This window comes from Urocitellus parryii (genome assembly GCF_045843805.1).
Source record: "Urocitellus parryii isolate mUroPar1 chromosome 13 unlocalized genomic scaffold, mUroPar1.hap1 SUPER_13_unloc_13, whole genome shotgun sequence".
NCBI lineage: Eukaryota > Metazoa > Chordata > Mammalia > Rodentia > Sciuridae > Urocitellus > Urocitellus parryii.
Genome location: NW_027551765.1, coordinates 648,751 through 672,570, shown reverse-complemented (window position 1 = coordinate 672,570; position 23,820 = coordinate 648,751). Strand labels below are relative to the sequence as shown.

At 37.7% G+C, this 23,820-nt stretch overlaps 2 pseudogenes; both read right to left on the bottom strand.

Moving 5' to 3' along the window:
- Positions 1–10,235: 10,235 nt before the first annotated feature.
- Positions 10,236–10,743, bottom strand: LOC144251373 (ras-related protein Rab-6A pseudogene; annotated as a pseudogene).
- A 2,809-nt stretch (positions 10,744–13,552) lies between these two features.
- On the bottom strand, positions 13,553–21,477 carry LOC144251369 (heparan-sulfate 6-O-sulfotransferase 2 pseudogene; annotated as a pseudogene).
- Positions 21,478–23,820: the final 2,343 nt, after the last annotated feature.

Sequence of the window (23,820 nt, the reverse complement as noted above, 5' to 3'; positions counted from 1 at the left end):
TGACTGAGAGGAACTAAATATTCTTTCTAATTTGAGATTATCAATTTAAAAAGTTTATTCTACTAGATAAGATTTCTTAAATCTTGATATATTCAATGAATTAGAAAAAAGACAGTCTTATTGGAATAAATTAAAAAAGCACATTTTTATTATATCTATCTTTTGAATCACCTACAAACAAGGAAAATTTATAAAGTATGCATAATTTTTCACAGGAAATCTAGGGACTTCACTTTATTGATGAAATAATTGAAAGCAATTGCTATAAAATATTGTGCTATTGGCATTTATTATAAAATATAGTTTACTTATTAAACAAAATAATTGAATACAGGAAGGTCATTGAATACAAGTGCAGAGACTAAAGGAGTCCAAAGCTAGTTCACTAACACTGATTGTCTTTTAGCTTAAGAAACAAAATTCTAACAAAAACATCTCACATCATCTTTATTGCTAAACTTCACTGTGATACTGCACTGGCTAATTCTTACTTAACAGATAGTCATACTATTATTGTCAAAATTTGGTGCTTGTGAAGAAAAGATAAAAAGATTGCTAGTGCTAATCTTGTTTATTTCAGTGAGTCTTTAGAATCTAACAATGCATTAACCCCATAAAATTGGCCTAAAGGAACCATTGCTGTTTAAAACAGTGAATATCGAAACACCAGAAAACAACTTAGATATGATTGGCCTTTAAGCTTTATTAATTTAGGCAAAATGACAGGGTAGTTTGTATGGTTTGCAGCTGTCAAGAACAGAGTCTTTACTAATGCAGTTTACAATGATAAGGAGATTCTTCCTCAGGCTACCCACTGTTGAAAAGATTGTAACACAAACACATGTCACCAAGGACTTGATTTCTAGTTAGACAATCCCCTAAGAAATTTATGATATACCATCCTGCAAGTGTTCAAATCTGAAGTCGAAAGAAGATTATATCTACATAATAAGGGCCGTATTATCCCAAGTCTTTTGTCTTTAATATACTCTATTTCTCCTGTATCACAAATTGTACTAGAGACACAATTTTAAAAGAATTCTATACTAGAGAATCTATTTTCCTTAAAATCGCCACAAATAGTTGATCATCAAGAAGTCTGAAAATTGTTGAAACATTTCAAGTATCGCTCATGTTTTTAAAAAGAGAAAACAAACTGGTCTTTAAATGCACAAAGAAAAAAATAGCCTTTCTCTTCATGGTGTGCAGTAAATGAAATGTTTTGTATTTTAACTTTCACTAGCATAGCAGAACCACCCTATCTATAGCATCAATAAATAGCTACAGCTAAGCCACACCTACAATAGGTTTAGAAAAAGACCATAAAGAGTCTTCATATTTTTCTTCGTTTGCTCAATTAATGCAACACATTTTTGCAACTTTCAAGCACACCTCATATTTATATTTCAGTCTTGGAGAAAGTACCCAATACTTCAATGAAAATCTCATAATGTGTTTTAGACAAGTTACAGAAGATAATGATAAACATTGAAAATCAACACTGATGCCATACAATGTACATACAAAATTATTTATATCAACTGTGATGAATCCTATATTCAAAATATTTAATGTTTAAAATGATTTTACAGGTACATTTCTAGTAGATCACAATTTTTCACGCAGTCAGAATTTATTCCATTACAATGCAAAAAGTTTAGGCAATGAAATTGATTTAACCTATGTTTGGCAGCCCAACAGTTGTGAGAGCAAATACACTACTTGAGTAAGTAATCTTAGTTTTCTTATTTAAATTTTATGTTAATCTTAATATCAATTTTGCATGTAGGAGGTTTATGTAATATAAAGAAATACTGATGAGAACATGTTTAATAGGATGTTTTTATTTCATGCTAAGTGAGGCAATGAACTCTGATCTAAAATAGTCAAAAACTACACGATTTTTTTTTTAAAAAGACCTGATTTAAACTCCCTAAGCAAGTGTTCCCTATATGTAATATTTTCTCTTGGTGTATATGTACTTAACAATAAATATTAATTCTTTTGTAAGGAAAACTAAGTTAGGCAAACTTAAATATATATATATATATATATATATATATATATATATATATATATATATATATATATTGATGTGAGTCAAAATAGTTTAGTCTCCCATCAGGTCTTCTAACATATTTTTCCATTCTACCTATGTGTACCACCAATGATCAATATTTTACATTGTAAAACCTGTGGTATTTTCTGGATTCTATCTTCTAAATCAGTTCACTCATATCATTAGATCAAAGAGGTAAATAATTAAAAGGAAGAAATATATATTTTATATTAAGTTGTATATTGGCTTGTGTCTAGTGTGAATTAACAAAATATGGACATATATTCAACCATCTGTAAAAACTGACAAATCAGCTGCAATTGGAGCTGTGATTGTAATTTTTTGAACAGTATGAATACTAGAAACATTTATAACCTTTATTAATTGGAATCTGCTGATTTTAATGAAGTTTGTTTATGATAAAGTTGCTTCTGGTAAATCTTGGTGATTTCTCACCAGCCATGATTCATAAAGTCCTCAAGCATTTGCTATTTTCTCAAATAATGTGAGACAGCTCAACTAACTTGTCCACCTCCATTAACCTGTCACCTCTTTTAATTTATGCTTTTGATAAAACAGCTTTTAAAAATCAGATATAGCTGGGTATTTTTTCCAAATATAGTCTAAATTTTTACTTCATAAAAAGTGCTTAACACCTATAACAGATAAAATAACTTATAGCATCAAAAAGGAATGTAAAAAATAATCTGAAAATGATTCTGAAATATCCTCATTTTTTCGGTGGTTCCCAGGGAATCATTTCTTTTGGACTGAAAGCATAAACACACTTCCTCAGCAGCTGAAAGCCTTTCAAAGAACCTGACAGATGTCACTGTGTTTCTGAATCTAACATAAAAGAAAAACTAAGTTAATAATGGCAACTCACCAGACTTTTACAACACAATTAACCTAAAGCAGGAAAAAAATCCTGCATCTTTCTTACTGGAAAATATTTTAAAGTGAACACTCACAGTTAAAATATATATTCATTCTTTTTACTCAAAAGATTTTATTGCACTAATTTTGTTTTTTAAAAATGTCCAGCTTTCCTTGACTCCTTCCTCCACCAAAAGAAAAGGATTGTGAATACTACTTTAAAAGAATGTTTTGTTTTATCTCCTAAAATTTGTTTTTAAAACTACATTTTATGAAATTAACAAGATTTTGGAAAATTCTAAAAAATTTTGGATAGACTTCTCAATTCATTTCAGTATTTTTTACTGAATATACATTTCTAAAATAATAACAAATAGAATATTTTTCCATCCTCTCAGATAAATAACTGCTCAAAGTATAATCTACAAGAATTTGAACTTATACTTCAGAATTCGAATGACAGAAGTGAAAAGATCCAACATCAAACTTATTAATATTGACATACAACTACAGTATAAAAGTCTTGATTGAAAGATTCATTTTCTGACCAATATGTTAATTCCAAATGTTTCAAATTCATCAAAAATACCGTAGAAGACAATTCCATATACAACCTATCACCACCATCAATCATCAGATTTTAAGCTATTACACAAAAGAAATCAGGTTTTAGATAAGTAGAATTTTTAAAAATCCCATGTTAAACATTAAAGTTTCCTAATGCAATGTCTTAGCTATACCTTTATGCTTTCACATCACTAATTACTTAACCATTAATCACTTTAAATGAACATAAAATAAACTCTAACAAAAAACAAAACACAGGTAAAATGTGGGCATGCCAATTACTTTAATGTTAGAAGCATGAGGATTTTCTAATCTTGTAGGTTTGGGGACATTGCTATTTCAGGGTTTCCCTGTTTTGTCACAAGATAGGTTCATGAATTAAATCCCATCTTGATATGATACCTACTTCAGTGCCTATCACATAATAACCCAATAGGAGGCAATTTTGGTGAAATCAAGGCATCAGAGAGAGGTTCTTTCTTCCTCCATGCCTATGCTCACTTTTCTGATGAAAATTTAAAAGAAATTCTTAATTTATAAAACTAAGATATGAATCATTAAAAATAAATAAAATATTAAAATTACAAACAGTATTCTTAAATGGTTCCACTTGATGTTTGCATGATAGAGCCTGTGTGTGTCTGGCAGGGTGCCCAGCATAACAGATATACAACAACTTTATGATCAATGGATGTAGGGTCTGTGTAGCTTGTTCAATAAGTGACTGCTGAACTGAACTGAGCAAGGGAAATACTTAGCTCAGACAAGAAAGGGAAATGTCAGTAATTAGTTTTCTAAGTCAAAATAGTATTGTTAATGCTAGAAATTAAAAAGTGCATTTCATTGGTTTTTCACCAGCTAGACCAGTGAATAATACACAATAAAATAGTATCTCCTAAAACTAGTCATTTATACAGACTGGAAATTGAAAAAGATGAAAGTGTACTGTTTGGATTATTAGGTCTCATTGAATTATGGCTGCAACATGTGATGATTAAAGACTAAACCACAAAATCCAATTTTGACAATAACTGCTCCATTAGATGGAACAAGAAAACAAAATAGCAAATTCCACCAAGCAAGTCACTGCCCATCACCAATACCCAGTATCACAAATGGTATGGCAAGCTGTCAAGAGTAAAGTATGCAAATGTGATGCCCCAGCGTCTAATATTAACAAGACTCTTTAACTTTCAATATGTAGGAAAATATATACATTTCATTACAGCCTATGAATCCTGTTCCAATTACAGCATTATAATTTAGGCTTAAGAAAGTGTCTGAAATGTGTATCTCCTCCACTACCTTGCCTCTTCCTTTCTGCAGACTGGGAGGGTAGAAACATCAAAGGTATTAACATAATGAACATTATAAAGAAGAAAACAACAGGGGAAAAAGTCTATTTGCAATATGGTTTACCATGCATAGGTTGGGGAGGAGGGCAGAATCTCCTGCAGCTGTGTGGGCTAACAGACGCAGATAATTAACTGCTATCTCTGTTGTGTTCTGGGGGACAGTTGAAAGGGCTGGAGACTTTTACTAAAAAGAAAAATGTTGTCTTATACAGTAGTCTTGGTGTTTTGCTAACATTGGAATTGAATTTTGAAATATAGAAACAATGTATAAGATCTTTGGGCTACTTGGGAATACAAGAACACAAAAGCCTCAAAGAGCCTTAATCTTAAAGGAAATCTGTTCAGGAGCCACAGAGAAAAGTCAGATGACTAGGGAACTAGACATTACCAGTTTTAATAAAGAAGTAAAATAAAAAAACAGCAGGTACAAATAAGATTTTGTATTAATCATTACAAGTCAAGATTCATCATTTATAATCCAAAATTTAGAATTAATTGTGCTTTCTTTATTGCTTTCATCATCTCAATATTCTACTCAAAAACCTTTTCTGCTTAATTGTGTAGATGTATTTTGTAGGCTCCACTTTCAAGGGCCCCTTAACCATATCTCTTGCCTTTGTAATGAACCCTATTTTCCATTACAGGCTGTCCCAGATTTGTGCACAAATGAATATCAATACTTACCAAGAACTGCCATGAATATATGAAAAAAAAAACTACACAACCTGCAACTCTGTGGAGAAGAATACACAAGAACAACTTGGGGGAGGGAGGTGAAGAAGAAATGGAACTATGAAAATCTTTTAGCCAAGGTTTCCCTTATGAAAATATCTTACGCAGGGGAACTCTCTTTCTTCAACCCTTATCCCACCCCATTATTGGTCTGTAGTACTGTCAAAAATTCCAGCAATTACAAGTTCATTTGGGCTGAACTAAGGAGTAGGCTGTTAAAATTATAGGAAATACAGCTGCCAGAATGAGGTAGCTATCAGTCATTGATATATTGTCCTGAATGAATTCAATCAAGTCTCTTTAAATAGCAAAGAGCTGTTACCCTGAGGGTGTGGGGAAGGCTGGAGATGAGACCCAGCACCCTCAACTCTACTGCTTTTTTCAAGGTAGTTAGCAGCACAGAGGTCTTGGGATATGATAGAGAAACTGAGCTGTAGAACCAAGAAACTGACATGTAAAAAGTGGTGTAGAGAGGGCCATAGGCTAAAGACAAAGCTTGACTTCCTCTATCACTTTATCTTCTTGTCCCAAATCCACCACAATTTTTCTGACCCTCTGCTTCTACAGGCCCCAGAGCTCAGGCCAGTGCTGTCCTAGGCCACTTTGACTACTTAAGTAGGTTAATTACAGTATCTTAGGCTGGCTCAGAAATCTCATTATCATGTATATAATCTCTAAAGTCCTAATAATTTGAAAACATATCCTTAGAACACACATTGTTTATGGGAACTACTTGTCATTTTCAACATATAACTCCTACCCAAACACCCTAGTTAGACTGGTGTCTTCTGTTTTGCAAATGTTACATGTTTTTTTAGGTCACCATCCATTGAACTCATAAAATATCTCCCTTGCACAGATTGTGGTTGCCCTTCTTTTCACACAAGTTTTAATTTTTCTTCAATTCCAAATCAAGCTCTACCTTTTTGAGGCCTAATTAGATTACTCCAACACTCACCAAATACTCCTTTTTCCCTGAACTCTTACAGCACTTACCACACAATGTTCATAGTTACTTATCCTTCAGTGTGTTCACCTTAACTTTCTGAGTATAGACTGTGAGCCAGCAGTCCACAGGCAGAAATCATCCATTCATCTACTTAAGCATTCAATAAGTATATACTTTGTACCAGCAGCTTTCAAGGTTTCATAGCCTAAGAATCATCAAGTAGTCACAGGACCATGAGATGTGCTATAATTGGGGTATTCTCAAGGTGACATAAATGCCGGTGGATGGCTCTAACTGGACTAGGGTAGTACAGGATTGAGGAAAGTTTCAAAAGATGTCACCTGAGTTGAATATATGAGACTAAGCAAAAGTGTATCAAGAAGTTGTTAGCCCTCTGAATTTCGATGGGATGAAGCAAGTAGTTAGGGTAAAATTGCAACTGTGACTACATAAGGTCTTAAACTAAGGCAGTGGGATTGGGGGACATTCAAAAATATTTTTAGGAGGTAGGCTGTACAGGACTAATAGACCAAAAATAATGATAATGGCTATCATTTATTCATCACTTACTAAGTTCAAATCAATGTTAAAAGCACTTTGTCAAGACTGGGGTGTAGCTCAGTGGTGAAGCATTTACCTGTTATACACCAGGCCTTGGATCTGATTCCCAGCACCATAATAAAAAAAAAATGCTTTATCCACTTAATCATTTGACTTAATCCTTACTGCAAATTTGTAATGTAGATAATAATAGTATTCTCATTTTACAAGTTGGAAAACTAAGATAGTAAAAGCAATTGATGTTACTACCTTTACATGACATATAACTAATGGAACTGAAATTTGAACCAAGGCAATTGAGCTTCAGAGCCCACATTCTTAAGTGCTTTAACATACTATCATCAAGGACAGGGAACCCAGATAACTGTCAGGTTACTGAAAGAGAAAAAGTACAGACAGAAAGTAATACAGTGCATAGAACTTAAATACACTGCTTGTGCATTTGTTAATTACTGCATCTCCTCATCGCTAACTTTGAAGGCAAATTGTTCTCTAAAATAGTGTCCCATCAATACCCCTTCTACCAACCAACAATGCCTAAACTAAGTTGCTATCTTTGGCTTTACTTCATTCCTCTCTCTCTCTCTCTCTCTCTCTCTCTCTCTCTCTCTCTCCATTCATTTTCTTGAATGGTACTGGTAACCAAACAGGTTCCTGATCTTGATCTCAGTCTGTCTGAGCACTTGGCACATTTAGCCTCTGCCTAAAATTATCTATGAATATGGTTTATCATCTTTATTAGATGAAATTCCTGATGGCAAGAAACAAATTTTGTTCAACTTTGATGAACAACAATAAGTACTCAATATTTTCTCATTAAAAAATAATTGGCTTGAACATAAAATACAGTATTTCTTGAAGTTTTTACTGTTTTCACTCATCTCTTAATTGTCTTCATTTGTCATCTGTAGTACTTTTATTATTTCTTTCTTTTATATTAATCCTTTTAAACTTAAAATTTATCTTAAAAGGAAAATTTATATTCCTAAAAGTAGAAAATTAATATAATTTACCATAAAAAGAAAACCATGAAATAGATATGTAATTCCTACATCAAGTAATGCTTATACATACCCTAACATCATTCTATTTATTAAACATACCACACTACAGGATAGATAGATCTTTGCATTTTTTTAATTTAGGTAAAATTCTCATGACATAAAATTTATGGTTTTAAAATGAATAATTCAAATTCAGGGCATCTAGTGCATTCAGAATGTTATGGAATCATGCCTTCTATCTTTTTTTTCTTTTAGCAATAACATTCTATTATAAAAGCACTTTACAACTCCATCTCATCTTTGAGTATAAGTTACAGGTATGTGGGCTAATGATCACCTGAAAACATTTCTCTATTCAGATCCATAATCCAAGTTCTCTCTGAATATTACAAGGTGACAATAAATGAGAAGTGAAGGAGGAAGAGGAATAGAGGGGAGCAAGGTTTTCTGAGTTAAGGGTTTTGTAGCAATGAGGAGACAAGGAAGTATGAAGTTATTTTGTTGTCTTTTCTTTTTATACTGTGTTAAGTAATGCTTACAACATAAATTCAGCAGGGTTTTCATGAGCTTTAGCTCAGAAATTTTCTACCTGCAAACAATGTATTTACATATGTGTTTATTAACTTACACAGCAATCTCACAGTAACTAGTAAAGATTAAAAGGGTGCACTCCTAGTATATTTGTTTGCAGTGTTTTAAGAAAAATGCATATTGCCATGGTGATGAAGCTCTAAATGACTTACCAAAATATCTAAAAATTCAAATCTAAAAAAGTCAAAGAAATAAATATCACCAAAGAAAAAAAGATTAATTGTAGCTTAAATATAAAACTAAATCACTAGTTAATTAACCAAACAATACAGATCTAATAAAAAGCAAAACCAGCTTGAAAGACCCAACATTTTTAAAAAATGCTAAAAAGTAAAGCATAAATCTGCATAATATTGACTTTTATTTCCATTCTCTCCTTTCACTTTTCAATGTTCTTATCTACCTCTAGGAGCTTACAAAAAATTATTTCCATTTTAATTTTTACTTAAAATGTTCAGAGTAGGGTATTTGCTATTCTGTGAGGGTTTTGTGGGTAAGCTTTAGGTATCATTATCTCTATTTGTCATAGTTTTGATCAAGTCATCAAATTTAAATACTTCCACTGTTTCTTAAAGGAATTTGATTTTCACAATGCCTTGCCTGCATAGCATTTTTTAAAAGAAAGAAAATACAAGCAAAATCTGTTGCTTAAAAGGGTGGTGGTATAGTTTTTTGTTTTAAAACAAACAATAGCTATATCAACAATTTTAAAAACTTGGGAGAAAGAGTTAATTGGAACTGATTTTATGATGAATAATTAAACATTAAAAACCTGTTCTGAAGCACTAGGTTATTTTTTTTCTCCCAGAGTCTAATAAAGTACATGTGAAAAAGTCATTTGTCTTGGTCAGAAATAAATTTTATGTTCATCTACTTATAAGTACTCAGTAGGTTCATTAGGATTAATTTTGAGGATATACCAGAACCCTTTCCTCATTTAAGCATTGTCCACCATGTTTTGACCTCAAAGAAGGTCTAAGTAATTTATATCAGTGCTCAAGAATAATTTTGGACATTTTGGCCTAAAGCAAGTGGCTATCTGTAAAACTGAAGGATAATTCCAATGGGTTTGCTGCATTGCCACCTCCTGTTTGTTTTGTGAGAGGATGATAATAGGGAATGCAGATAAGAGAAAGTTAAGAAAAACGGGGAAAGATCAAGTAGGTAGTATAAATGCTGCTGAGAACATATTGCTCCTTAACCAAGCCATGCTCATATTGTTGAGATTTCCATCATTTTAAAGTACATTATCATAACATTAAAAAAAGAAAAATGTTAAAAAAATGTATCTGATATTTAAGGTTATCACTGGAATATGCTGGAATCTTTTGGTTCTTTGTAAAATATAAACAATGAAGACACTGACTTTTTTGTGCATGTGAAGCTAATGGATCATGTCCACGATATAGGCAGCAATGATGAATTGCAATATGTTATTACTAAAGGGAAAAGGTTCAAGCCAATATTCACACTGCAATCAATGAGAGTAAAGAAGCCAAAGCTGTGAGCTTCTGGAGAAGGGTTGAAGATGCCATGAGGGATTAGCAGGAACAGCTTCCTTCATTGACAGGATGCTCCTGAGGCTTTTCCAATTTAGTATCAATCATATCTTCTCTGCTTCTGTCCTGTGTGCTTTCCATCCCAGGCAAAGCCGCCTCTTGTCAGCAAGATCTGTTTCATTTCCTACTAGCATGGTGATAACATCATTTCCTCTTTCTGTTCTGACAAGAGCAATCCATTTTGTAGTTTGCTGGAATGAGTTAACTTTTGTCATATCATAAACAACAACTGCCACAGTGGAGTCACGAATGTAGCTAGGAATCAAGCTCCTGAACCGCTCTTGACCTGCTGTGTCCCATAACTGCAATCATACTGTTGGATCCTCCAAGTACATGATTTTTGGTAAAAGTCAATGCCAATTGTTGCCTGGTAAGTGTTGTCAAAACTGTCATTCATGAATCTGGAGATCAGGGACGTTTTTCCAACGCTCTGCTCTCCTAGGAACATCAGCTTGAATTTCCTCAGCAGATTCTCAAAGTCTCCACCCACGGACACGATGGAGCCAGAGGAGCTACCACTTCCTCAGCCCAGAGACCTCCCGGACCCACACTACTCCAACCAGCTGATGAAGAAGGCGAGCAGAAGGGCGGACTCCTGCAGGGCCAGGCAAAGGAGCAAGGCTGGAGGGCGGCAGGACTCTCCATAGCACACAGCTGCCTTCCCGAAGAGTAGCCTAGCGCTGAGGAGGCCAGCCTCAGTGAAGGGAAGGAGGGCGGTGTCGGAGGCTGCCAGGGGTGTCCAAGGGGCTCCAGAGGCTAGCGCCTTCTCTTTCCCTCAGAACCCAGCCCGGAGACTAGGGTGGGAGAGGCTGAGGGTGGCAGGGCTGAAATCGCAGATGCATCTGGGACCTTTCACACGCAGCACCCGGACTCCCACAGCTGCAGCTGCAGCAGCCCAACCTGCCCATGCCTTCTATCTTGTTACAAAAAGTTTTCACCACCCCAAGAGAAAACTGATCCCCATTCTCCCCTGTCTACCCTTTGGCTATTGTGAATAGTGCTACCCTGTACACAGTTCTACCTAAGTGTAGATTTGTTTCGTTATCAATTTTCAATTCTTTTGGTATGTATCTAGGAGTGGAATGTCCAGATTATATGATTAATTCTATGTTGAAATTTTTGAGGAAATATATATATATATATATTGTAATTTAAACTTTATTTCATATCTATTGATAAATTACACAAATCAGTGAATGGTTTGTAAAGCTACACCATTGAACAGATGTTTACAGTTGAAATCATAGGATTTACATGATGATGACAAAAATGTGTATTTATAACATCCCCTATATACAATAATCAGTATAGACAGAGAAAATGCACTTAATCTCTGCAAAACCATGCACACCACAACAATAATACAAATTGTTTTTTCTGTAACAAGCTTTTCCATTGGCTTGGGCTTCATCCTCCTTTCCCAAACTACCTGTCAATTTTAAGAGCAAACGTTTTCAATTAAAACTAAACAAAATCAAAATACCAAAGTGATCTACAGAGTATTTTAAAAACACAATGCACACAACATAGTTTCACTGTAAAACACTTTTGACTTCAACGTGTGTGTGTTTCTTTAAAATTTTACTTCCAGTATTTTAGGTTTTAGAATTCCCAGGACTGAAACACTGTCAGACAAAACAAAATCTAGAAATACTGATTCAAGCTTAGAGACAAGAAAATTCATTTTTAAGCTCAAATATTCAGCTTCTTTCTCAGCTTGTGGCCATATTATTACAGATGAAACCAGATCATGCACAAGGGCAGATTGTACAAGATGTATCTTATGGTCACACTTCTAAGCATGTCCCTCCTGAACACTTCCAGGCACCTTGTTTGATAACCAGAGGTCAATGTAAGTTCTTGCAAAAGTTTAGCCAAACCCATAAAATAGAAACCACCCAGAAACATGATGTGTAGACTCATAGAACCATGTTACTCTCTTCCACTTGATTGTTCTTGATACTTAACTCTGCTGTAGAATGTCCTCTGCTTTGGTTCTTTCATAAATGAAAACCTGGTAGAAAGGTTAACCCAAAGAATCCAGCAACAGCTTTTGGTGTTGAAGAATAACTCTGGCTATTGTCATGCTTATTCTACCCTTTATTGGCTTTTATAATTGTCTACAAACTTGTCAACACAAAGAAGAACTAATGGGCCAGAAATAGCCAGCCAAACTGGAAACATTATACAATAAAGATATACAAAAAGTAAATAACAATTCACATTCAGGTTCAATTCTATCTGATCAAGAATAACTTAAGCAATATTTTTAGACACATTGTCCTGTTCAAGAGTTTCTTGATTAAGGACCTCACTACACAAACATTGATAAGACAATTCTATAGAAAGAAAGTCCTGACTTTAATCCAGGATTATATACCACAATTAATTCAGCAACACACCATTTAGATGATGGAGAAAGATTCTATACATGGGTTTGTTTGGAATGAGCACAACTCAGAGAAGCCTTAAAGTGAATGAGAAGCAGTGCCAAAAAGATTCCAGAATTGTTGAAATTACAGTGCCCTGAAAGCATCTGGACATTAGATTTTTACACTGGTCTTCCATTTGGAAAAAATATGTTCTTTCCTTAATATGAGATACACCTTGTTTAAAACCTTTAAATAGTAGAAGGTAGAAAAGTTTAAAATTTTAAACATCTCTTAAATTACAAGATATGAGTCCTGTTCTATTTGAAAAGCCAATATTTTTACATAAAACCACCCACGTTTGGGAGAGGAATTTTCAAATTTTCTACACTTTGGTAAAATATATCATCAGTTGCTGTTCTATTTAAATAGGTTCCTTGTTAAAATCAGAAAGAAATGAAAGGTTTGTGTTTCTTTTATTCATTTGATATTTATAGTTATGCTCACCACTGGAAAAAGGGTTTGTTTCCAAAACTGGGTTTTAACAGTGTATCAGGAATCACTTAAATTCCATTTCTCAGTTGTATGTTAAATGGTCACATTTTGTGTATTCATTTTGCCTCCATAAGTAATTTAAGAACTTCTTAAAATAGCTACACAGCAATTTCTGGTGAGTCTCTTTTGGCTTTTGGATTTCATAAAAAGTCCAACCAAAAGAAAAAAAAAGACAATTTAATTACATATTGAGATCTGTTTTACCCACACACAGCATAACATTTAATTGAAAGGCAACTGTAAAGGCAACATCTAAACCTTTTTTAACTTCCAAACTTAAGGAATCAGGATGTGTTTGGACATTTTCATCTTTTAAGATATGTCATTTTTTTGGTGGCGCTTTGGGAGAAGTGTGCACAAGCCTTTCAGAGCCATTTAACGCCATTTCTCTACACTGCCTATATAGTATGGGTGCCATTGCTGGTGTTGCTTTCGGGCTGCTCCTGGCCTGGGTTCTGCTTGGGGCTTGCCCAATTCTCCTTCTGGCTCGAATTCTGACTCAAACTCTGAGTCAGATTCTGAATCAGATTCGGAGGCAGATTCGGGTTTGCATTTGGATTTGGATTCTGACTCTGATTCGGGTTCTGGCTCTGGCTCTGGCTCTGGCCCTGACTCTGGCTCTGGAAATGAGTCTGAAGGAACCTTCCCTTCAGAAATGTCCGTTGCTCCTGATGCTTCCGCCTGCTCCTGATGCTCTTTCTGCCTCATAAACTGATACCTCTGCAAAAAGAGATCTTTTGCATAGCTGTACAACTCCATATCCAGAAAATTCAGTCCCTCAATACACTTTTGGATTTCCTCATTGATCTCTACGCTAGAGGCCCTAGTGGTGTTATATTGGGTAAACGGCGAAATAAAGTTCATGTTGAAGGTCTTCTCAAACAGATACTGGGTCGTCCGCTGAAACTCAGTGAGGCCAAAGAATGCCATGTGCTTCAGATTGGATTTGGCCCTTTCCAGAAGGACCTTGTTTCTTTGCTTTTCAGGCATGACAGAGAGGTTGTAGCAGCCTACTAGGGTCAGGTCAGAGAGCATGCACACCTGATGGTTGTTGGCCAGATTGTAGGGGTAGTCCATGAACTCTTTGAGGGGGCAGCCAGACCAGTCATCACCAGTGTAGCAGCTGGGCAGCTCTTCCGAGGTTGGGGGCCTTCCATCACAGACATGCAGAGACGCTTTCCAAGTGGCCCCCCTCTGCACATGCCTCCACTCGCTCAAGTACCGGAATACTGGATCTCGGAGGATGGTGATATAGTGGAAGTTCCTGGACGGTCTCATTCTGGCGTCGCGCTTGCTGTCCACCACCGCAGGCACGCAGCTCGTGAGCTCGGTCCAGTCAGCGTGCAGCCCGCAGCTCCAGCCAGTGGAGAACCTGGAGAACAGCCAGGTCTCCCGCTTATCCGGTCGGTGGCAAGTGTATTTCTTCTGACCCACGCGGCGCTCGCAAGGCTGCTCCAGCCTAAGAGCACAAGACGCTAAGAAACGACTCCATCATTGAGTGAAACTTGAAAATATAGTCCACACAAACAAGAGAGTGGAAAGAATAGGGAGATATTTCATCAACACCGCCCACTCTACCTAAAATCCTTGAAATCTCCCCGTGTGAAGCACAACCACTTGCTAAAAGCATGATGAATGGTGGAATCCACAGTGAAACGTCAGAGGTGAATCTAGTTCATCACCCTTAAATTTAGAAATCAAAACAGAGGAGCAAAAAAACCTACTCTCCTGCCCTTTGCAAAGGTTGGGTTTTAACTCTCCGCTTGCTTGTGTGCAAACCAAAGTCCGAATGTACCTGTTACAAACATCCTGGAGGAGAACCGCTAGCTAAGGTAGCTCCACAAATATCAGGAGGACAAAGAGGTCCATGGTGTGCTCATTTGCTGAGGAGGGGAAGGGGAAAGCAGCACGGATTTGTGCCATCCACTTGAGATGGGTTTTGCATAGATCAGAAAGATGAAGTATCTGCCGGCTCATGTTTGCTTTCAGCTGATCCCTTATTAGTCTGTTTCAATAAAGGAACAAATGGAATATTTTCATAAGGAATCACCCCAGTTTTATACTTCTGAGCACTTATTTTTAATTCTGTTGCAACTTTTCTCTTATTTTCACCTCACCCTGGATGCAGCTTTCCTGTATATGTCACTGGGAAACAAGAGTAGTGGCCTTCTGGATTCAGGTAGGTCTGTGTTCTTACCCCACCATCATGCATTTTTAGCCGTGTGGTCTTGGACAAGTTATAGGATTTCTCAGAATCTCCTGTTCCTCACTGGAATAAGAATAATAACAATCTCACCAAAATTTTGTCAGGATGGAAGTAATCCATGCCAAATCCATAACACATATTGTAGGCTCCTAAAAATGATGACTGTTATTAATGTTTTGTGAAATGTGGTTTTAAGAGGTGACGTTTTACTGACCAAATACAAGGAATATTGCTTCCTATATTTGACTAGATTCACCAGTATTCCCCAGTAGTTATGAAAGGGGGACCTTTAAAATGGGTTGCCAAATGCAGCCACTGCCTCTCCTGTTTCGTTTCTATTCCTTCTGTGCCCTCCCCATCAAAGATCTGGTACTTATTATCTCCGATAACAATAATATGCACTACAGATGGACCTGCAGCTCTATTTTCTTTTTTAAGTAATTCATTAAGATACCATTGTTAAAAAAGACCCTAAGGCACTCTGCCTTTAAAAATTAAAAAAAAAAGAAGGAGAGAGAGAGAGAGAGAGAGAAAGAGAGAGAGAGAGAGAGAGAGAGAGAGAGAGAGAGAGAATATGAAAATGGTAAAACTAGCTCAGCATTCTGGCCAATGTCCCTCTCTCCCTCCTTCTGAGCTGAAGGGTTGGTGACTAGTAAAAGAAGTTAAACGCTGGGACTATGCTCACCGTGTCTCTGTACAGTCCATTTTCTGGGGTTTCATAAATCTGTGGAGGAGTGGGGCATTCTATGCTGCCAAGATCATTAGATCCTAAGAGTCCTCCAGAGGCAAATGACAGAAAGCAAACAGTCCACAGTGTGAAGAAGTCAGTTTAACCACACACGGAAAGTATGTAAGATAGATCATGAAGATTCTATTCAGGCCAATTCAACATTTGAAATATCTAAGCTTGACATAAAGTACCCAGGGCAAGACATTCTCTGAATCTTGCTGTTCTCTTTGTGGTCTTCAGAAAGAAGGAGTCCAACCTAGGTTCTCCAGGGAGCATCGTTCATTCACCTTCCAGGTGCCACTTTTGGAAGAAAGCATGTTAGTAAAAATGACTGTCACAGGTGAAGGGACATGAAGCCTGTGATCCAATGTTGGGATCATCAGTGTTTTCAAAATGGTGGGCCCAAGTGTCCTCCTGGGGAAGCTGGGGGTGAGGAATAAAAGAAGGATGTTTGAGCACTGACTCTTGGAGGGGTGAGAGTTTATCTAGATAATGAGTCACCATACCTGCTCTCATGCAGCAATTGAGACAGTGAACAGCAGGCACTGTAGTGGTAGATGGGGATCGGCAGTAGAAACCAGTCTACCTGGGCCTCAAAGCCAGCTACAAGTCATAGATTGCTTCCCCCTGTTCCAGCTAATAAGAGGAACATAGGAAATATAAATAGCTAAAGAACAAGTGAGCCAAAGTCTTATTAGAACCTGACTCTACCAACAGTTGAAAACCAAGAATCATTTGAGCTTTAAGACCCAAGTAAAGGAGTGAAGTCTAATGTACACTACTGCTTGGAAGAACCTTGAAAACATTGTCAAGTGAAATAAGCCAATTGAAGAAAACCACATTTTCTCCAGGATTCTTTCTTGCCAAATGTTCTGTTTTGTGTTATTTAGACAAAGCCTTTTACATATCCCCAGTGAGATAAAATTTTTCTCAGGAGTAAAGACCCAGATGAGCTATCATTTTAGTTTTTGATAATACCTTTATTAAGATATAATTCACATACCATAAAATCCACCCATCTAAAGCATGTGATTCAAGAGTATTTAATATAGTCATAGAGTTGTACAACTCTCTCCATACATTGAGAGAGAATATTTTTGTTCCCTCAAAAGGAAACCCCATGCTTATTAGTGGTCATCCCCTATTCTTTCTTCCCCAGGCCTCTGGTAACCTTAATATACCTTCTGTTTCTATAGATTTGCCTATTCTAGACATTTCATATAAATGGAATCAAGATATGGTCTCTTGCAACTGGCTTCTTTCACTTAGCCTATTTTCCAGGTTTCTCCAGGTAGTGGTGTGTACCAGGACTATCCTTTGTGACTTCAGTTTTAAAACACACAAATACCCCCATGTTGCCCTGAGAACTAGAATATCAGTTCAGAATGGATTTGAGAACTTGCCGACTCTTGGAAAGTAGCCTGTTTTTACTTTAAGGCTTTTCAAATGTGATTCATTTTCTGTGGGTCTGCCTTTTAGATTCCTTTCAGATTTTCAAATTCTTGAATGGCCTTTCCATATGAGAAGAGATATTATCCTCTGTGATTTGTCTATATTAGGAAATAAAAGTGTTATTAAAGAAAAAAAATCTTCCTACAGAGCATGGTCACATTATATAGGCCCAATATTTTGAATTTGATCACTATTTCAGACCTTGAGGTCACGGTCATATCACTTTGCCTCTTAACTTCTGTCTCCCTATCTGTAAAATGACCATCCATCTCCTCACACCTTCTCTGGTTCCTCCATGGTCTTGAAAATCAAATGCCAGCTTCTTAGCATAATCACATGAGGCTTTCACAATGTGGTCTGATGTCACCTCTTCAGCACCCTCTGCCCTGGGCATTGGTAGTATTGGAGCAAGCTCCCTAAATCTTGGACACATATTCAGTCTCCACCTGGCTTGTCCCCCTGAATTTTTTTCTAGGAAAATCTCTTCTCATCTTACCCATGCCTGCTGAGATGTCCCTCCCCCATAGAAGGTTTCTCTAGATTCCCCAGGTAGAATTGTTTTAGTTATTATCTTACTATGCCATAGATATTTTTTTACACATTTATCTCAGCATTGCTCACACCAAACTTTAAGTGATCTTAATACACAACATTTCTAAGCACCCAGAACCTAACAGTGTGTCTGTACCATAGTTGATCCCCATAAATGATGGTTAAACTGATCAATTAACTAGTTTAGAGGAATTGATGTCAAATTAACCATCCACTTCTTCCTGTTGTCCTGTCACTAGCTTAGACTGAGCTACCATGTTGTATCTTGCTTCGCCTACTCCCAAGCCCCCTGGATTCTTTCCTCCTCATCTCTAGTATCCACCTAGCAGCCAGACAGGTTGACAAAGAGTTAAATGAGACTCAAGAAAGAGATTTTCAAATCCAAAAACATTACACAAATATAAGATTTTTAATTGTTCAACTTTGTGCCTTTCTGATTTTGATATGTGAAATAAAAGTGATCAAAAAGAGAGTAAGCCAGGCATGGTGGTACACACCTGTAATCCCAGAGGCTCAGAAGACTGAGGCAGGAAGATCACAAGTTCAAAGCCAGGCTCAGTGATTTAGCAAGGCTCTAAGCCTAAAATTAAAAAAAAAAAATCAAAAAGGGCTGGGGATATGGGTTAGTGGTTAAGCATCCTTGGTTCAATCCCCAGTATCAAAAGGGCAGGGGAAGAAATATTGTGTCCTTTGAGATAATTGGAAACTCTCTGGGCTGTCACAAAACTGGTCCTGAGAACTATAGGATGCATGATTGTAGCACCTCATTAAGAGCATTTTGAAGCACCCAGAGTCTGGAAATTCTTAACTTCACCCTTCCCATCCTCATGGGTATCTGCTCCAGAAATTCTGTAATTCCTGCCAGAGACCCAAAATCACAGAGTTCAGGTGAAGCCTCACACTCTCTCTACCAATGGCCTTCCCACTGTATGAAATATTGACAGCACTGGCTGATGTCATCTCCATCCTAAAATCAGTCAGTGGTTTCCTTCCTTCCATTTTCATCATCTCATTCTCTCTTTCTCCATATGCCATGAGAAAGCTCCTGAGCCAACTCTACTTACTCAGTTTTCTTTGTGGAAACTACTATTGAATTTCCTGCACCCATGATATTCCTATAAAACTGACCTTATTCTTCTTTCCCAAACTCTGGCATGTTCTCACAATAAACACTGTAAATAAAAGTATGAAATTGTCAATATGCTTGCAACTCTAACATTTATAGTTATCCAAGGAAGAAGCTGATGGAATCAAATACCCCAGTCCATCTGCTTCTCTAGATTGAGGCACCATCTGATCTTTTGCCAGTACCACTTCAAAAGTCTCCATAATCCTTTGCTCTCCTGTAGTTCATTCTTCACACACAGTTTTGAGTGATCTTAAAAACAAAACAAACTCAATTGGATCTTCTCACTTCCTTATCAAAAATTAAACAATGGGTCCCCAAAGCTTATAAAATTGAGTCCAGCATCTTTAACCTAACTTTTGACCGCTATGTGATCTGGCTTTAACCTGCACCCCACCTCACTTTGTCTCTCTTCCCCATCCCAAACTAACCAAGGATGTTATATTAGCTATTTTATCTGTCTTGATTCTTCTTCTAGACTCTCCAACAGCAAGAATTTGTTTGTCATTCAGTTCTCTTAAGTTATCACTTCAGATAACTCATTTCTGCTACCCACCCTAAAGTATCCTACTGTATTGGTCAGGATGAGTAAGGTTGTGCTGTGGTAACAAGCATCCTTAATATCTTGGTGGTTTAAAATAAAAAAAGGAGGTTTGTCTTCTTTATTATTTTACTGAGGTTGCCATAACAAAATATCACATACTGGGTGAGTTAAATAATAGAAATCTGTTTCATTATGGTTCCAGGGTCTAGAAGTCCAAGACCAATGTGTCAGTAGGCTTAGGTTTTCTTAAGGCAATGTTGACTTGGCTTGCAGATGGCCACCTTGCATATATCCTCACATGCTCTTTCCTCTATATGTGCAAATCCATGGGGGTCTCTTTTAGTCCACATTTCCTTTCTTTGTGAGGACACTGATCACATCGGACTGTTTTTTTGTTTGTTTGTTTGTTTTTTGTTTGTTTGTGTTATGTAATCAGGTCTTTATTTTATTTTTTTTTAAAGAGAGAGTGAGAGAGTGGGGGAGAGAGAGAGAGAGAGAGAGAGAGAGAGAGAGAGAGAGAGAGAATTTTTAATATTTATTTTTTAGTTCTTGGCAGACACAACATCTTTGTTGGTATGTGGTGCTGAGGATCGAACCCGGGCCGCACGCATGCCAGACGAGTGCGCTACTGCCTGAGCCACATTCCCAGCCCGTAATCAGGTCTTTAAAGGTCCTGAGTCCAAATCCAGTCATATGATGAGGTTGCAGGTTTAGCATTTCAATAAATGAATCTTTGTACCTCTTCCTCTGTACCCTTGCCCATTTTGCTTTCCCAGGCAAGATGCCCTCTCCCTTCCTCTCATGATCTCTTTTGCAACTCCTCATGTCCATCATTGTAGGAAGAAACATGCATAGACTCTGTGTTCCAATAAAATCTTATTTACAAAAACAAGTGGCCATCCAGTTTGGGCCCACAGGCTGTGAGCTGTGATTCGCCAACCTCTAGACCATTTGAGTCTTTGATCTCTTAAATAGCTTACTTTTCCCATAATGGGTGTCTTATTTTCCAACGAAATTTTAAATTATTTTAAAAGTAGAAATTCTTTTTCCAACTTCTTAGTGCTTTGAAATGCTCTTAATGAGGTGCTATAAATAGGAGTTTGGTAAATAGAGAATGAATGAGTGGAGACCTGCTTGACAATAGCCTATGGTGCTGGTGCTCCGTGGATGGATCCCCAGCACAGCTCTCCCCACACATGTACAGTATTTTATGTTGTGGTTTTCCCTGAAAAGCACATCCCAAATCAAGGGCTGTTAGAGAAGGTTGGAAGCAAAGAGCCCACTCTGCACCCATGATAAGAAATATCCTTGCATTCACCACAGGGCAATAGCCACCAAACAGCCTGTCCTAAAATTTTGTATTTAGATTTTCAATATTGCAAGGCGGCATCTTTCTCGCACCATTCTGCCTGATGGGACGATACATCAAGACATGCCACATAACCTTATTATTCTGTTATGGCACATTTAAATGGGAAAGTGTCTTTAAGCTGTCTGGCCATTAAATGTGTGAAAAGTATATCATAAGCTGCAAAGAAAAAAATACTTGTGAGGGATTCCAATGCCTTCTCCCTTTTCAGCATTTTCTGGCTGGTTTCCTCCACATCTGGGCTCCCACGGGCCCCATGTCTGTTTTCTGCATACCAGGCTGGTGGGCCAGGCAGGGCAGGGGCCCAGCTTTGCCCGCCATCCCTCGGCACTGTGTGGAAGGGCCGGTGCTGCCTGCTCATGGAGCAAAATCAGATGGAGTGGAGGGGAAGCAGATGAACGGCAAGGGCTGGGCTTTGATGCCTTTTGGTTGGGAAATCACAAGTTTTATTCTCAGCCTCTACCTCCGGGATTTTTATGTGCTTAGAGATTTCGTACACTTTGTAGTTATTTTGGTCCTCTGGAGGGAACATGAGTGCAGCTGTCGTGGAAAGTTGATAGACACCAAAAGGTTTCTCTCTCTCTCTCTCTCTCTCTCTCTCTCTCTCTCTCTCTCTCTCTCTCTTTCCTCCACAATATAGTTTACCAGGCTTAAGGAGGAGAAGCTTGCCCACCCTTTGGGAAAGAAGGATGAAGCTGGTATTTGGTCAGTAGTCATATACTGAAAAAAAAGGAAAAGCATCTAGCAGAAGGCAAGGTGAGCTACATGCCAAGTCTGCCTTTCTGGCAGCATCTAAGGGAGAAGGTTCTAGAATAAATATATTCAAGCTCTTTTCTGACCTGGACTCTTCTAAAACAGGTTTTTGTTTTTGTTTTTTTAAAAAAACAAACAAACAAACAAAACATTGGCCTCTTGTTCAAGAGCTTGATTTCTGAAGATCATGCGTTTCTCTGTTGCTAAAATTTCAGTGGAAATGGCATTGCCTGCCACAGACTGGGTAGGTTCACAGGAGACGGCAATAATTAATAAAATATATATGCTCTGAATTGAGTATATGCATTTACAACTATGACCTCATTTCATTCTACCAATAATCCAGAGAGGTGAGGTGCTGCTATGGTCCCACTTTTCATACCAGAAAACTGAGGCTCATCCAGCTAGCCAATGACAAAACAAGTCTCCACTGCAAAGTTGAGGGCCTTAACCTCTGAGCTATCCTGCTTCCCTCATACTAATTTTGATAATATAGACTCGTAAGGAAGCCAGAGCTTGTTATAGAACTCCAGAAATTATCAGAGAGCAATGTTCTATGGCCTAAGACTTAGGACAAATGTGGGGTTGGGAGTGGAGAAAAGGCAGTTTATGATGGTGTTTGGCTTTGCTCTCTGTCTTGGTCCTCAGCCCCTCCTGCTGGTCTCAGAACTCCATGTCCCCTCTCCGTGCCAGGACAGGAGTCCTGAGGGGTGCGGGTCTGTCTGCTGGTTCCCATTCATCTAAAGCATTGGCACAACCTAGATGCCAATCTGTGCTTGACCCATGGAACTGAATCCTCTGGCTTCTGGGCAATTGTCATCTAAATCAAGGCGAAGTCAAGCTCACCTCCTGCCACCCGTCGAAGCCAGGAGATGTTTGTGGCTTGCAAAGACTTCCCTTCACTTTATGGTAATGAGATTTTCAAATAAAGCACAGCCAGCCACAGAGAATCGAGGAGAAGGGGCCAGGATGAGTGGGGGAGGGGGAAATGTCGGGGGCTCAGGCATCCCACAGATGGTTTACGATATCACTCAGAGCCCACCATGGGATTATATAACCCTGTAATTCCTGGCTGTCTCTTGTGTGTGCCACAGCAGTGCTCGCTGAATGGCAAAAAGAAACACAGCACGGATAGATAGGGAGGGTTGTTGGGATAATATCTGCAGAATTATCACCACACTCTCGACGTCAGTAGGAGGAAAAATTGTCACTGTGTTAAAGGAAACATGAAACCAGATTTCCAAAGGAAACGCTCCCACCAGCTCTAATGTGATATGATGTGGATCTGCGGCTGTCAATGGACTTTTATATTCAATAAATAAATGCCGTGTAATTTACCACCCTCGTCGTTAATAGAGTATGTTATTTAAGTGGCGGTCGCTCTGCTATTCATTACAGCGACAGCCCATGGGTTGGGTTTAGTTTACCATGGATGTTTTCTGGAGCCAAGCTATAGCAGGTTCATTTGGAATATGTTTTTAAATAAGGGGTCATTAGCCTGATGGGCCAATTTGGATGGTGAACCCCATAGCAAACAAAACTCATTGTCCATGTTCTGAATCTCAAGCCCTTAATTGAGATACAGAGCTGAGGATCTTTCTTTTCACGGTTATTGTATCCCTGCGATTTTTCCCCAGACCTCCAACCTTTTCCTCCTCCTCCTCTACTCCCTCATTTGTACTGGATGCTAGTCTCTGTCCAGCTCTCTCTGGAGATAAAGACCTGCTTTAGCATACAGCACACTCTCCTTAATGCAACCGAGTTCACTCTCATCATTTTAATAGTGGACCTAAGGTATGTTGCCATGTGAACAAGCCATCACGTCACCATAGCAACCAGCCAGATTGCAGCACAACAGTCTGAGGACTGGACTTTTCTCTCTCTCTCTCTCTCTCTCTCTCTCTCTCTCTC